Genomic DNA, 16,888 nt, shown 5'->3' on the forward strand with positions numbered 1-16,888 from the left:
GGAGGCCAGATTGGAACCACCACAAAACTGGTGTTTTATTTTGCTGCACTTAAGGAAGGTTTCCCACTCTCCTTCCAGGTGGTCTCCAGGTGGCAGCGTGGCTGTGCAGCGACAGCCGGGGCTCTGCTCCTGCCCCGAGTCACCCTTGCCTTAGGGCAGGAGCTCACAGTGCTTAACCTTGACAGACCCACGTCCCATCCCACGGCAGAGCCACTGCCCTGCCCTCCAGTGAACCACCCCAGCAACCTCCCTGAACCCACAGCACTCCCAGATGGAGGAAATCATAAACTGATGCACCCAAAGGAACCGTGCAGCACCAGCTGCAATACAGAAATGCCCCTATGCCAATTTTGTCAGAGCCCTTTCAGTCAAAGGGACAGCACAAGACCTCTGTCAGACAGGGGATGGGTGCCAAATGGAGCACATGGATGTTAAAATCCAGATCCATCCCACACAGTGCTTACCCTTCATACCCCAGCACCAGCCCTGCACTGTCAGTGCTCTCCAGAGCCCACACCAGCACTGCTGGCTTGCTGTGCACCACCTGCTCCCCACCACTCACAGCCTTCTAAAGCAAACATTCCGTTTAGTCCTTTCCCTCCTTATTTATTTCATTCAATAAAATGGATGGAGCTTGGAGCACCTGGTCCAGTGGAAGGTATCCCTGCCCATGGCATGTGGGAGGAATGAGAGAATTTTAAGCCACTTCCCCAACTCAAACCATTCTGTAGTTATACAAGGATGAAATGTCACATTGCTGCTTTTCCTGCACGCAGTGCACCAAGAGCCATGCAGCATGCCTTGCTTCCCACCCCCTGCATTCCCATGCAGTCCAGGCTGCTGATGTTTCAGGAAAACATGAGTGCAAGGTTAAGCAGGCTAAAGGCAGGGTAAAAGCTGCAGTGGGAAGAGCGGCAGGCAGCGTGTGCCCCTGCTCAGAGCCAGCATTCCCTGCATCCCTGTGCTCCACAACACGGGCAGTCAGAGCCAGGATTGCCTGGGTGTGCTCAGCTGTGCAGAGTGGCAGGGACTCAGTCAGGCACTGACCTGCCCCCTCAATAAACCAGCAAACAATAAGTGTTGCAACACCAGGCTGAGCTTTCAAACTGTGGTTTGGAAAGGAGATATGCGTAAGTTTATAACCTTGCACCTTGTTTGTAACAGCAATCCAGGCTTACAGCCCAACACCTGTTTGTAAAGCAGTCCCTCTTCACCCCCGGCACCCCAGTGCACCCCACAGCATCGCAGGCCCTCGCTTTGTCTGTCAGCCACAGAGTCATCCAGGCTGGAAAATGCCCCCAGGACCATCGAGGGCAGCCATGCCCTCAGCACTGCCCAGGGCACCACCAGCCCCTGTCCCCAGGTGCCACCTCCACACGGCCTCTCCAGGCTGGGGACGCCAGCACAGCCACGGGCAGCCTGTGGGCATCGATTCCCTCTGTGCCACCTCAGCCTGCCCTGCGGTGCAGGTGTCAGCACTGCCTCGAGTGCAGCTACAGCACTGCTGTGGCCCTGGCTGTGCCCGGGGTGCTCCTGGCAGGGGTGGCACCGCGGGCATGTCCCTGCTGTGGCCCTGGCTGTGCCCGGGGTGCTCCTGGCAGGGGTGGCACCGCGGGCATGTCCCTGCTGTGGCCCTGGCTGTGCCCGGGGTGCTCCGGGCAGGGGTGGCACCGCGGGCATGTCCCTGCTGTGGCCCTGGCTGTGCCCGGGGTGCTCCTGGCAGGGGTGTGCCTGCACACGTGTGCCCACATTGTCCAGGCTCACACAGGTTGCCTGTACAGGTGTGCCAACACCGCCTGGGTTCACACAGCTGTGCCCGCACTGCCCGGACTCACACAGGTGTGCCCGCACAGGTGTGCCCACATTGTCCGGGCTCACACAGCCATGCCCGCACAGGTATGCCAACATGCCCAGGCTCACACAGGTGTGCCCGCACAGGTATGCCGACATGCCCAGGCTCACACAGGTGGGGGGTTCACACCGGTGTGCCTGCACAGCCGTGCCCGCACAGGTATGCCGACGTGCCCAGGCACGGCCGTGCCCGCACAGGTGAAGGGGAGGCAGAAACGCTGTGGTGCCAGCCCCGCAGTGCCCACGGCAGCGCTGGGCTCCCGTCGAAGGACGCTGTCAGGAGAGGAAGGGAGAGGCCGCCGGGCGGCAGTGCAGCCCCGCTTTCCTCCTTGTTGGTGTCTGTACTTTCAATGCTGCTCACAGGACTGCAAACTGGCCTGTTTCTGTGGAATGGAGGGATGGCATCCACAAGAAATTTTATACAAGAGAATCTGGACACTGCTGTTTCATCTGTTGCTTATTACCAAATTGCAAGTTGTGTAAATGGAAACAAATGTCTTATTTGACAATGCGTTCATACCCTGAACCGAAAAAAGCAATTTTGTAAAACTCAGTAAGCAGAAGTATGGCACATGCAGTATTTCTGAATACAAGACAGAGCAGCAGCTCCAGAAACACACTGTGTTCATGAAGGCATTAAAACAGCCAATAAAACACCTTCCAACTCCATCTAAAAAGAACATTATTATCAGGATAAGGCAACAGGGGATCTCAGATAAGTCAGTGTTTTGCTTTGATGCTTTCAGACTGAAATCTTGCTTTTAAACATGCAGCTTTTACTGTTTGGCAGGAAGGCAGCAGCACTTTTGTTTGCACTCTCTCTGTTGCAGGCGAAGCAGCAGCTCAGAGCTGCTCCTGGGAGTGCAGGTCCTGCTCTGCACCAGCACAGCAGCTGCTCTGCCAGGGGAGGACAGAAACCCTCAGTGAGCCTACACAGAGCCAGGACTGCACGCTCCCAAACACTCACTGAGCTTCGCCTCACACTAAAGGTTGTGGTTCAAAGTAAATGAAGGAACCCAAACTTTTATATAAGGATTTTGTCTAGCTCACACCTCCCAGTGCCACCTTCTCACTGTCCATCTAGTTCTGGTTCTCATACAGTTTCCCATTTTACAAAAACAAGCACAATTCCTGAACTCTGGACCAGCAGCAGCTCGCTGGAGTTGGATTTGCCATGCTGGGGGAACAGATAAGGCAGAGAAGAACCTGAGGGACAATCAGCAGGAATCTTACACACAGTTAAAGCAGCAAATTTTAAAAAATAGTTGATAAATTGAAGCCCAAGGCAGTCACTTGGGAAGGGGAATGGCCACCTGAACTACCACGAACAGGAAAGGGACCATTTGGGAAATGTTTGCAGCAAGAGGGGGCTTGGATCTGTTTGCCCAAACACGTCTCTGGCTCTGTGAATGCACAGATGTGCACCAGCAGGAGCACGTGTTGGAGGCTGAATTCTGGAATTAGTGACATTTTGGAACTGCAGGGCCACCAGGCAGGCCAAGGATGAGGAACAGGAGGGACATTATCCACGCCAGAGGTTCACAGCTTCTCCAGCTGAGCTGCCACGGCACTGGGGGATTGAGCTCTGAAATGGAGCTGCAATGGCAAATGAGGAAAAAGCACAGCAAAGCCCAGGATTTGGTTACTTTGCTGTTTCCCTCACCAAATGAACACTTTGGGATGCTTCTGAAGGGTGCACACAAGGTTCTGCAGAGCTCCACCTGCTCTGGGTGCAGCCCCACTGTCCCTGGGGCCAGGGCAGGCTCTGCAGGTCTGTGCCTGAGGGCAGAGGGTGCAGAATGAGGGAGGGCAGCTCCTCCCTGCACAGCTCCAGGCCTGGGGGGCTGCCCGGGCCGAGGGACACCCCCGGGGAGCGCTGGGCTGGGGTGGGATGCAATGGGATGCAATGGGGATGGGGGTGGGATGCAATGGGGATGGGAGGATGCCCAGACACAGCCCGTGCTGCTGCCGGGGCGCTGGGCACAGCCCGGCCCTGCTCCTGCCCTGCTGGGCTGGCCCTGCTCTCATTCCCTCCTCCAAAATCAGGAAAAAGGAAAGCAGGGACGGGGATTCCCACGTGCTGGGAACACTCTGATATTGCTGGTGAGCAGATAGAGCCACGGGACTAGCAGAAAGTGCCCATTTGCACTGGATCTCACATCCAATAAACCAAATATGCAGCAGTACTGGGACTTCCACTGGCTGGGAGATAAGCACATGGCTTGTGCTGAATGAGCTCAGTGTCCTGGGGAAAGCCTGGGCTCCTGGGACACAGCGTGCCCCCCAGGTGCATTTCACCTTTCCCCCTCCACAGATCTCTCATCTGCTGTTTGTTTCTCCCAAAGCTGCCCCAGGCCCACCTCCCTGCAGGGCCCTGCCAAAGGCTCTCCCGTGCATAAGCAGGTCCTGCTGCCCAGACCTCATTTCTACAAAGCTTTTTCTTTCGTTTTGTAAGCAGAAAATATTGACTTTCTTAATTCGTTCCTTTTGTGAATAGGAGAGGGAAAGGAAACAAGCAGCAGTAATTCTCACCAGCTGCTGGAAACACCAACACAAAAGACCCCAGGGATGTTTCTTCATGCAAGAGGAGGTTTGGCCAAAGGGCCACAGACACTTGGCTGTGTATTTGTGAGAGAAAGGTTAAGCCAAAACCCTTGTGCCACCAGGTACCATCCCCTGGGGCCATCCCTGCAGCAGGGCCAGGAAAATGGATTTTAACTGCTCCTATTCCCACTGGAAACTGGGGGCTCAGCACATGCCTTGAGCTGTTTTCCAGCATCAGTCTCATTACACGGCTGTGACAATGGGAAGATGCCAGCAGCTCACATTCCAAGCAGCAGACCAAGAACTTAATATTACAACTTACTTTATAAGCTTCTTGACCAATCACACAGAGCAAAAGCACATTGACAGTATTTATATCTGTATAGTATATATTCTATATTGACAGTAGTTCTATCCAATCACATAAGCACACATACCTTTGGTTAAACAATGCTTGCTTATTTTGAATACAATACCTGCTTGTAAGCCTTAAAGCACAATGCACAGAGCTCCATTATTAAGCTTCAGCCTTCCTAATATCTTGCTAGATAAACTTTTCTGCAGCTTAGGGAGTTATTCTAGACAAGCGTTAATACACAAACCGTTGTTCTATTTGTCCTTGCTTTTCTACAGTTTAAATGATTTTTCTGCTGACCAATCTCATGGCTGCTGTTTTAGCTCCAGTCACAGTTCTGCTGCCTCTGGGGCCTTTTGCAGCTTTCCCAAACCCTCTGATTTTGTGGATTCCCACACTCTGGGGCTGTTTCCCTGCCAGGCATTACACCCACGTCCCTGAGGCCATCACTGCTGCTGCTCAGGTTTCCCCATTTGCAGAGCAAGGCCCAGGGCTCCCACTGGGTGATTTGAAGTGAAAGCCATCTACAATTATAACTCGCTAAAACCTTTAAAAACCCATTTCTGTCTTTAATAATAATAGTGCAAGCTAAGCAAATAGCTCTCAAACCACTTCTGCAAATATTAAATCAGCTCCAAGACTGTGTTTCGCCTGTGGGACGGTGAAGCAGGGATGGAAATGGACTCCTGGCTTTGCACAGTCCAGGGGACAGAGGCAAACCTGACTGCTGGTGCCTGCAGGCTCCTGGAAAAGCCTCCCTTTGTGGCCCCATCACTTACAAAAGCACTTTGGAAAGTGCATCCCATCATTGTGTCATGTGTAAAACCATTAAAATGCTGCAAGAGAATCCACAGCCTGTGCCAATAGCCAACAGAGCCGAGGAAAACAATATCAGAATATTAACAGGACTGAGATTTCTGCTGGGACTTTACCAAGGACTGGCCAAGAGGGTTGACCAAAATTCATAGAAACAGCCTCAGGATGTGAATGGTGTCAGACTAAACCCCCACAGTCCTGCTTTTTAAACAATCCCAGCAATCAGTGTTTCTTGCCCCAGCCCCTGACAGCCTGGGCACCCTTCCTGTGGCATTTAACTGAGTGCAGCTCTGCCCAGAGTGCTGCAGGAGCTGCAGGAGCTGCACGCCCACCCAGGCAGCAGGACAATTTTACAACAAAAGGATTTTTAAAATTATAAAATGCAGTACAGAAAATTTAGCTTCTATAAACAGAAAAACCAACTTCAGGAGGAGGTTGACTTCAAGCCACAAAGAGGCAAATATAAAATTATCAATGTCTGCATTTGAGTGGAAACTCTGAGTTCCTGAGCAATTTCATTCCTGCTGTAATGCTGCTCCAAGCAGGAACTTTCACTGTCAGCCCTGCTGTAATCCTGCCACAACCAGAAACATTTATGGTTTTTCCATGGGCTGCATTCTTTCTGGCCAGGAACAAATTCAGGCTCTCGCTGCCAGAGCCAGCTCATCCCGAGGTGTTCCCAAGCTGAGAGCCCAGGAGCAGCCTGGCTGCTCAGCCTCGGGAAAAGGGGCAGAATTCCCAAATTCCCCAGCCAGGGCAGCCTTAGGGAAAAGGGGCAGAATTCCAGAATTCCCCAGCCAGAGCAGCCTTGGGAAAAGGGGCAGAATTCCCAAATTCCCCAGCCAGGGCAGCCTTGGGGAAAATGGGCAGAATTCCTGAATTCCCCAGCCAGAGCTGCATTAGGGAAAAGGGGCAGAATTCCCAAATTCCCCAGCCAGAGCAGCCTCAGGAAAAGGGGCAGAATTCCCGAATTCCCCAGCCAGAGCTGCATTAGGGAAAAGGGGCAGAATTCCCAAATTCCCCAGCAGAGCAGCCTTGGGAAAAGGGGCAGAATTCCCGAATTCCCCAGCCAGAGCTGCATTAGGGAAAAGTCAGGCATGTCATCCAGTTACTCAGGCTCTCTGGCTTGTCTTGGTCTTGAAATAAAACTATTTCAAAAACTACACCTGGAAATGCGTCACAGCCTCCCAATGACTCGGATGAACAATTCAAACACAATCTGCTGCTGCAGGTGGAAAAGGCTCCCTCCTTCCATCCAGGCCCAGCAGATCAGGAAGGAAAATCTTCCTGGTATTCTGGGCTTTGCTCCAGAGCACAGAGGAGGGCAGAGGGGCAGGGACAGAGCCCCAGGAGATGCCCACACAAAGGGCACCCGATGCCCATGCAAAGGGCACCCCCAGAATGCTGCATTTGGGGCAGTGACCACAGGAAGGAACTGCAGCTAAAAACCTCCTGCAAGAAAAGAGGAAAGGGAGAAAAACCAGAAGAGGTTTTTCTGGAAGAGGAGGAAAAGGAAGAAAAACCTCCTGCAAGAAAAGGAACTGCGAGAAAAACCAGGACAGCATTTGATGTCCAAGGAAGCAGAGAGGAGGAGCAGCAATGAGTCAAAGTGCTCAGTGCAATGGCTTAACCACTGTGAGAGCCGTTACATCCAGCATTCCTTGACTCCCTGCTGGCTGCTGCTTCCACGCAGCGCTTTGGTTTTAACACAAAGTTACAGCTCATAACGCTGGTGAATACATCAGCCAAGAACAGCGTGTCCATCCAGAAGGACAGAGAGAAGCTCCTCGTGCCCTGCCCAGGCAGGCCGGGAAGGAGAGGAATGCAGAAATGGAGGTGAGGCTCTCCATCCCTGCGTGCAGCCCATCGCAGGGGAGGCTTGGGGTGCAAAGCTCACCCAGGGCTGCCTGCCCCGTCCCAGGGCTGCTCTGGACCCTCAGAGCCCGGCACAGCCTGCTCTGGGAAGGTGTTTATGCTCAGTTTTATGTTCTCCCACCCTGTGCCCCTCCTGCACTCCTGCTGCTAAAGCACATTTCACTGAGGTGGCTGCTCCTCTCATGGCCATACAGATAAAATTTATTGTCTTCTTAATACATGGAATAAAATGGCAAAATCTGTCACACACACTGCTGCACTGGCTTTGGCTGGGCTTAAACCACATCAGCTGCTTATCTCAGAATCAGGATAAACAAATCACACTGGCTCAATGCTGCACTGCAGGAAAGGTGCTGGCCCCAGATCTGTTCCTATTACAGACATGTGCCACTAATACCAGTACTTCTCATGCTGCAAAAAATCATTTATCCACGTGACACGAGGGGTTTGTCTCTGAGCATTTCTGCCCACCACAACCTCAGTGCCATTCCCACAGCCTGGTTGGATTTCAGGCTCCCCTGGACACCGGGCCAGGGGGGTGAAGCCCTTGTGCACATCAGCGGGAACTCTACAACAAACCTGCATCCTCCCAGCCAGGAGAACCAGAGAGCAGAGCTGAGACCAGGGTGCCAGGGCCCTGCAGGGCTCCTCCAGCTGAGCAGGGCTGCTGGCATTTGCCAGATGTGTTTAGTTCCATTTATCTCCTCAAATATAACCAGACACATCCAGCCTCTCGAGCCAGCAAGCGCTCACATAAACATCTGAGCTGGGGAAAAAATAATGGAGTGCTGGCAGAAAGGGAGCCAAATGTGTTTGTCAGAGGCACTTGGATTTGCAAAGCCAGCCCTCCACAGCCAGCTCAGCTCTGGAAATCAGGGGCAGTTTACCCATGTCATCACTGGATCAGAATTTGGCCCCCCATCCCTGCTCACCCCGACCCAGAGATGGAATCCAGCTCATGCACACCCAACCAGGTATTTTCTGCAGGGAAAGCTGCCAGCAGGGCAGAGTGAGCCCTGGGCACCCTGGGCTTGGCTTGTACTCGAGCCAGCATTACCAGGGAGAGGGGAAGCCAGCAGGAGACCCTGCCCAGGAGAATGCCAGGCAGAGCAGGGCTCAGCACAGGGAAAGTGCCAGAGGTTCCAACAGCAAGGAAACCCCAGCTCCATGTTTGTACACAACTCTCCCAAGCATCTGCACTTCAAAGATTCCAGCTACGTGGCCTCTCCGCCAGATGTTCCCTATTCTTCTGAGACCAGAGATGGATGGAGGGAGCAGAGTGCAGCTCCTGGGCCAGAGCAGCCCTTTGGAGACAGCCTGGGCTGGGAGCCTGGCACAGCCTGGACCCCCAGCATCCCCAGTGCTCCTCCCAGCCCCACCCAAGGCGCTGTCCCAGTGCCTGGAAAGCAGCACCAGGGGCCCAGGGTGCTCCTGTGAGGCACTGCTGGGATGTGCCAACACCCAGCCCCGTGAGCACACACGGGCACGGCGTGGCACGAGGGAGCCTGGCACCCCAGGGCTGTCTGAGCAGCAGCTCCAGCCCTGCTGAGGCCTGGGGTCTGCAGCAGCCCCCACCCTGTCCCTGCTCCCCTGTGCAGGAATTGCAGCTCCCAGAGGGAATCTCACAGACCCTTGGTGCTGCAGTGAGACCAACACGAACTGGAATAAAATCCAGTTTTCACTCGCACGTCATGCCATCCCATGACCAGTGGGGCACAGAGGCTGCCAGCTTTGCCCAACACACACGATGTTAATCTCAGGACTGTAACATCCTTCTAGGGCAGTCGCTGCGGACCTCACATTGTCAGCAAAACCAGAACAAAGCCAAAGGCTTTCTGCTAAGCACAAGGAGATAAAGCGAACCAGAGGCCAAGAGCATGTGAATTTACAGCTAACTACTCCCAGGCAGCAACTCTGGTCTTGGCTAATTTCAACATCAGAAAATGTTTTTCCAGGAAGGACTCAGAAATGAGCTGAGTCTTTCAGAAAGGGAAGGAAGCCAAGCTGTCCTTTTTCATTCTTGTACTGAAAAGGGAATTCTGACAGTCCTTTTCTAGGAAAGGAAAGACTGCATGTCGTTCAGTTGCTGGGAAAGCAGCAGTTTTGCCCAGGTAGGCTTTGGTCTCTCCCACCTGTGGGCACAGCCCTGCTGGAAGGGTCGGGGGGGCTTTGAGTGCTGCCCCAACGCTGCCAGCCCTGCCCAGGGCTGCTCCTCAGGCAGTGCCAGGCACAGGGAGCACAGGAGGGGCAGGAGCAGCTCCAGAGCCAGCAGGGAACCTGGTGCTGTGCAGCACAGCACAAATGTGCGTCGTGTTTGCAAACGCAGAAAATCTCCTGTGATCAAGTCCAACATTTACTGCAAATAAATCCGGTGTTTAGAGTTGTTGTCCAAGGGCTTTGCAGATAAACAAGGTTTATTAACACGCTGGCAGAGGTTTAGAAGCTGTTCAATGGCACCAGTCCCCGCTGGCAGGGGCAGATGAGCAGGACAAACCTCTGGAGTGGACCCAGAGCAGCCTCAGCACAGCACCAGCCGGGGCTCCAGCACCTGCAGGGCTCAGCTCCCCTGGGAAATCACTGCTGCACCCACAGGGCACCACCCCAGCCCGAGACACCACGGAGGAAAGAGCCCTTCTCTGTTCCACTCAGGAAACTGAGGCACATGTTGTAGAAATGAGAACAACATTGCTGGGGCTTGTGAGCAGAGCTGCTGAACGTGTGGCTCAAGAACTGCTGAAAGAATTAAGGACACATTCCTTTCAGCTTGATTCAACAATTTTCTTTATGTAAAAAAATGCAGCATTAAGCTGACTGTTGTGGAAAATTCACCGGTTTTTAGCAGAGACGTACCAGCTTTAAACAGAAAGCCCTCAGCCTGCATTCACATCTTGCTGTAGTTTTACCAAGACCAGCATTAAAGTCTTTCTTGATCTATTTCCTATTGTGAGGTTCAGCCATTCCAAACCAGAGTCATTGCCATGTCCCGATCAAAGCAAAGCTTTTCTGTACAGCAGTGATGTATTGTACCTACAGCAGCAATGCCTTGCACCCACAGCCTCTCCAAAATCAGTGATTTGTCCCAGTGCAGCAACAGAAGTCAGTCATGCTTTTGGGCTTGACCTGTCTTCAATTAAAGACTCAGGAAGACAGTCAGAGTTGGAGATTCCTAATGCAGCACATTTAATTTCCAGATGCAAGCCAAGGAATAAACAGAAAAGAACATTTATTTTAGCGGCTGTCGAGTCGCTTCCAAGTGCTCTCTATCCCACATCCCTGACAGCATAAATAAAACCAGATCACGCTGGGCTGAGCACAAGGGATCCCAAACCCCAGAGCCTGGAGATCCCTGCTTGCCCGGGGGTCCCTGAGGGTCCCAGAGCCTGAGGGTCCCTGCTTGCTCAGGGGTCCCTGAGGGTCCCTGCAGCACCTCCAGCCCTGCAGTGCCAGGGTAGCAGCACAGTGCCCCCCAGCCCTGAAAGGCCAGGAGAGGAGCACAGTGCCCCCCAGCCTGGCACCAGGGCCTGCCCCACACTCTGCCCCTTCCCCGAGCCCCCAAATGATGGAATTTGCATTGAGGGCTGTGCCAACAGCAACAGGGAGGCGAGGAACCAGAGCAAGCTGCGGGGTGAAGCAGTGGAGGCTTGCTGCACTTTGATATGTACAAAAGCATCGGATTTCCTGACTCCAGCACTGCAGCTGGATATGCCATAGGAGGCCTGCTGGAAGAAAACAGTGCTCTGGAATAGTCTGCAGCATTCATCCCTGGAGAGTCTCTTACATTCATAATGGAAAGGACATTTGATCCAACCGACAGCCCCGACACAAACCAACACACAGAGCAGTCTGAAACCCACTCCAAACCAAAGGGAACACGAGAGCAGCCCCAGGGAACCAGGCAGGAAAGGAAAGGCTGTGCCCCCGCCAGCCCCTTCCTGCTTTACACTGCCCCTGACAGAGAGAGAGCTTTTGTTCCGTCCAGCCCTGCTGAGGGTGCCCAGCGCCACCAGGGACGTGCCAGCAGGGCTGGGCAGGGGTGGCATCTCCCCCAGGGCACTGCCACACCTGGAGCCAGGTGCCAGGGCAGGGTCAGTGCTGGCACCGCCTCCCAGGGCACTGCCACACCTGGAGCCAGGTGCCAGGGCAGGTCAGAGCTGACAGCCCAGGGCCAGGCAAGGCCCTGCTCCACACCTGGCACTGCAATGGCACCAAAAGGCATTCCACAGGTAAATAAATGCTCTCACAAATAGACATCTATACACTTCCTTGGTGTGTGAGATTGGCCCTGGTTTCCTGTAATTGGAGTGAAATTCACTTCACTGATAAAAAAGTTTGTTTGAGCCTCTGGGCCCAGGGGACCTGGATTTGTGCCACTACCAATACATCCATAGCTCAGAGCTACCACAACAAGACAAAGCCCAGCGTGCTCTAGAGATCCCTTCAGTGATGTAATTAATTCAGAATTGCCCCTTCCCCTGCAGTCAGGGAGGCAGTAGCCCAGGCCCTGGCCAGCCCCTTTACTGGGTCACTGGGAATGGCACAGGTGGCCCCTCCAGTCCAGCAGGGCTGCTCCTGCTCACGCCCCTCACTCGGGGGGTGAAGCCATCAAATGGGGCACCTGCCGCACTGAACTTCCTCCTGTGCTCCAGCAGGCTCCAGACATTTTCAGCATTACACCTAGAAACACCCATTTTAAACCACTGAGTCACATTGCTCTGTGTGACAGCTCAGAGACTTCTCTGCAGGGGTTTGAGGTCAAACTCAGCCTGAGAACCAGGGTGCAGAGCACAGACAGACACTGCACAGCCTCACTCGGGGCTGGAGCAGAACTGGCCAGCACAGATTCAGAACCTCACCTGCAGACGTTTGTGAAGTGGCTTTTTGACCAGATCTCGATTTTGCCTGTGGTGATCCACATTAAACCACAGCACAAATAAGCTTATTAAGTCTAATAAGTGACACCACAGCTCCAGCGTGGTTTAAATGTTGAACCACCCCACATCCAGAGCTCAAAGCAGAGCAGCTCATGAGCATTTAATTTGCCATAGGGCACAGCCACTTCCAGAGCTTTGGGAAGCCAACAGCCACACAGCAGTCCCTGTGAGCCATTCAAGGAGCCATAGGAAAATATTGTTAAGACTAAAGTGGCAGAAGAGACAGTGGGAGATCATTGTCCGGCTATGACCTCATTGTTTCAATTAGGAGAATTACAATTTTTAAAGGATTTTAAATTAGGTATTCTCAGCTACTTGAAAGTGGTGGAGAACTACTCTGCTGTGCATACAAATGGAGAAAAAGGAGAAAGTGGCAAGTTTGAGCTCTCCACTTTTCAATCCATATCACACTTTCCATGCCTTCTCCTCCCAAACAATTCCTCACATGCTCTTCCAGAGAAAAGCTATTCCATCACTTAGAACCAAGGGTTTTAAAATGGCCCAGCAAGTGAGCATCCCCTCTGCCTCCATCAGCTTACCAGTGCCAGCCCTCCACCAGCCCAGCACTGCTCATTTGGCACACACAGCCCCAGAGCCCACACTGACTGTTTGCTGGCACAGCCACAGCAGGAAAGTCCACCAGTGCGAGTTAAACTCACTCAGGAGAGTAAATCCAGTTCTGTGTGACCCACCACGGGGAGCTCAGCAAGCAAACCACATTCCCCAGGTGAAAGCCACTCCTCCCCCCTGTGCTGCCAGCATCAAGACCCCAGGGTGGCACTGAGGCTTCCTTACCTGCAGAACAGGCACCTTTGCCTCCTTTCTCAACAGAGTTCAGCACAGAAGAGCTCTCATTTTCTAGTCTGGACTTTTACAGGCTCATGCAGTAATTCCTACATCCATGAGGCTTCTCACACCCTGCCATTGCTGGTTTTCAGTCCCAAGCCTCCAACCAGGGACACAGAGAGCCGCTGCCCAGCCAAAGAGGCTCTGCCCTGTGCCTGCCCTAAATAGGGCTGTGCCTGCAGGAGGCACCTGTGCCCCACCCTGCTGGCACCTGAGAGCAGAGCAGCTCCTGCCCGAGCAGGGCTGGGACGGGCTGATGGGCAGGGGAGGCTGCAGCTCACACCTGGGCTCTGCCGTGAAACTGTGCCTTTAATTGTCACGGGGAAATAAAACAGAATCCAGAAACACACTGTGACCTGTAACTTGGCAATAAACCGCCATAAAACAGAATCCAGAAACACACTGTGACCTGTAACCTGGCAATAAACAGCCATGCCTCATCTCCCTTACCCAGAGGTTTCTCTTGGCTTCTTTGGGTGAGGGCAGGGGTTGGTTGGGTTTTTCTTAGGTGTTTCTGTTTGTTTTTTCAACAATTTAAAAGCTGAATTAAAGACCAATGTGCAGAGCTATCTTCAGCAGATGACAAATTGTTATTCCAGAACAAACAAAACTTGTGCACCAAAGACCAGCTTTTGGTTTGCTGGGAGATGTTCAGGTTCTTGTTAATGAACTGCAGAACACTTTCCTTTAATTACTGCATTAGACCCATAGGTTATGGGGGCTATGGATTTGTAGGCTTGCTGCCTTATCCTGTGGATGTAAATCCATGATGCATAGTGGCCATCCAGAAACAGGAACATGCCTGATTAATCACCCTCAGGAAACAACTGCAGAGAGCAAGACAGAGACCTCCAAAATCTGGTTCAGTGCTGCTTTTGCAATTCCAACCGTGAAATACCACGCCACTAATGTAAAAGACGAGTGTTGAAAGCATCCAGGCTGCACCTGCAGAAGCGCTTTGGCAGGAGGGCCTGGAGTGGATCTGCAGGTGCCTGACAGGAGATTAAAGATCTCCCCGAGAGCACAGGAACCCCTGGGGGAGCAGATCAAACATGGAATTACCCGGCTGCTCCAGTAATGAGGAGAGCAGACCTTCCTCGGGCACACCGAGGGTCAAACGGGCTTTTCCTCTGGCTGCAGGGACAGAGAGCCCCTCCCTGCTGCCCACCTCCAGCACTGCCAGGACACAGAGAGGGGTCACAGAAATGCAGGAACCCCTCTCCCCTCAACAGGCGCTGGCCGTGCTGGGTGAGGCAGCCCGAGGAGCTGCTGTGGCTGCCCACCCGTGGGGGACTCACCCAGCCCCGGGCCATCCCTGCTGCAGGGGGCTCAAAAGCACCAGCACGGGGGCCCCTGGCCCCTCACAGCCGGTGTGGACATCAAGGACAGCCCATCCCTCCCCAAGAGGAGGGATTGTCTCCAGCCCGGGGGCTGAGGGAGCTCGGGGGGACAGGAGGGGCCTGGGGTACAGGGGGGGCAGAAGGAGTCTGGGGTAAAGGGGGGACGGTGCTCGGAGGGTCCTGTCCTCCTTTCCGAGGATCCAGCCACCCACCAGGCACTGGGAGAGCTGGGCCAGCAAGAAGCTGTGACGGAGAAGAACAGCATGAAAACTTTGCACAGAGCCTTTGAGGAGAATTGGCACAACGTGGAGAGAAGAGAGAGCACGAGGAGGGACAAACGGAGGCAGAGTGGGAATGCAGGAACAGAGGCACCTGCAGGGCTGGCCTGGGAAACAGCAGGGTCAGCATCACAGGGGAACAGGGGCATGGGGAGGGACCAGCCCATGCCTGCAATGGAACAACCAGTGTAAAACCAAACGTCACCAAACAAAACCCAGGTACATAATTCAGGCACCTAATTAAGATTAGAATTGCATAAAAAACCCGTTTGCCGACACTGATGCATGAAACACACCGGGGTGGTATTCTCCAAAGCTGCCCCTTTAATTGCATTGCTATTGACCTGCCCACTGTCCCTGCCCACAGTGCCCCAGGAGCACACAGACCTCACAGATGAGCTGAGGAGCAGCTCTGCCTGCCCTCCTGGCTCAGACAAAGCCAGGTTATTCCACAGAAAGGAATTCCACAGTTAGGAACTGAACTGCTGAAAAATGAGCTGAAATTGTGAAATTCCGTTTTTGATGCATACAATTTGCTATGCAGATGCAGTTCACAAACAGCTCCCTCACTCAGCTTTCCCCTTCCCAGCCCTCCTGAGCTCACACTCAGTCACACTTTCTCGCCAAAATATAGTTTCACTTCATAAAAAGCTCCCTTCATTCTCCCTTGTAATGAATTCCAGCCAAACCAATGTCTCACGGTCAGACACGGGCCAGGATTGCCAGCAAAGCAGCGAGCTCAGCCGGGGTTTGTACAACCACTGTGCTCCCTGTAAGGCTGCCCCGGGAGATCCCAGCCACATCACAATAAAATATTCCACATGTTCCCCAGCCACCTTCCGGAGCGAGAGCTCTGTATCTCTTGTAATGTAATGCTCTGCCTCTCAGCAGTGGGAGCTGCAGCTTAATGACAACAGACAGCACATCCTGACATGAAAACCCTGCTCTTAAAATATCAACAAGGTCCACGTACATTTAAAACGTTTGTTTTTATTTTAATGCAGATTTTCAGAAACGTGATTTTGGAAAATATTCTCAGAAGTGGCTTCAGTTCCTTGTCTACCATGTCTACAAATTATGGAGATTGGTACAAATAATTTAAAAATGTCTTTTACCTTGAGTTTAAACTCACGGAAGCACAGCATTGGAATGTGTCACTGCAGAAGCCTTGACCTCAGTCTCCCAGAAGAAAAAAATTGATGAGCTGAAAGAGAGCAATTGATGCTTTGCTTTTCAGACAGCAATTAGGATGGAGAAAAGGCACATGACACCAGCCTTCTCACCCTCTCTGGCACCCAGGGAACAGAATTCAGCGTGAGCTGTTACCATTCCCCTGTTCTTAGGGTGGGCCCTGAAGATGCCGCCTCAGGATTCAGCGCAGGGCTCAGCTGAGGCGTTGTTCGTTTTTCTGGGACCCCCAGTGCGGTGACACGAGTGGGGCAGCGTTTCCTGCCCAGCTCCCGTGCTGGGCCAAGGTGGGACCATCCAACCCTGAGACCCAAACACCAGCCAGCAAACCCCACCAGTGAGGCTCTAACTGCCCTACACAGAACACCCCGTTCCTGCCAACCCTGCTGAACTCCCACAGCTCACATTTGATTCTGAGCTCATCTGAACCATTTCAGAAGCTCTAAAAATATATTTGAGCCTTTATCTTATCTTTAAAGCTTTGTATTGCCTTTACATCTCCAGTCCGACTCCTAGAAGGAGGTTTGCCCTAGAATGACACGCTCTGAGCAGAAAGCTGCTGTCAGTGGAGTTTGAGGCTGTCACAGACACCTCTGAGCCGAGAAAAGCCCCTGGAGCACCGACAGACACCTCCACAACGAGAGGGAACGTCCTGCAACCCGAACTGAGGGTGGCAGCGGCCGGTCCTGGGAGGGTCGGGCACGAATCCCCCGGACAGAGAGCGCTGCTCGAGTGCGGGGCAGCCGAGCCCCGCCGGGCGGCCCGGGGGATGCGGGGCTGGGGGATGCGGGGTTCTGGGATGCGGGGTTCGGGGATGCGGGGTTCCCCTATGGGGCTGGGGGATGCGGGGCTGGGGGATGCGGG

This window comes from Melospiza melodia, chromosome 12, assembly GCF_035770615.1.
Source record: "Melospiza melodia melodia isolate bMelMel2 chromosome 12, bMelMel2.pri, whole genome shotgun sequence".
Taxonomy (NCBI): Eukaryota; Metazoa; Chordata; class Aves; order Passeriformes; family Passerellidae; genus Melospiza; species Melospiza melodia.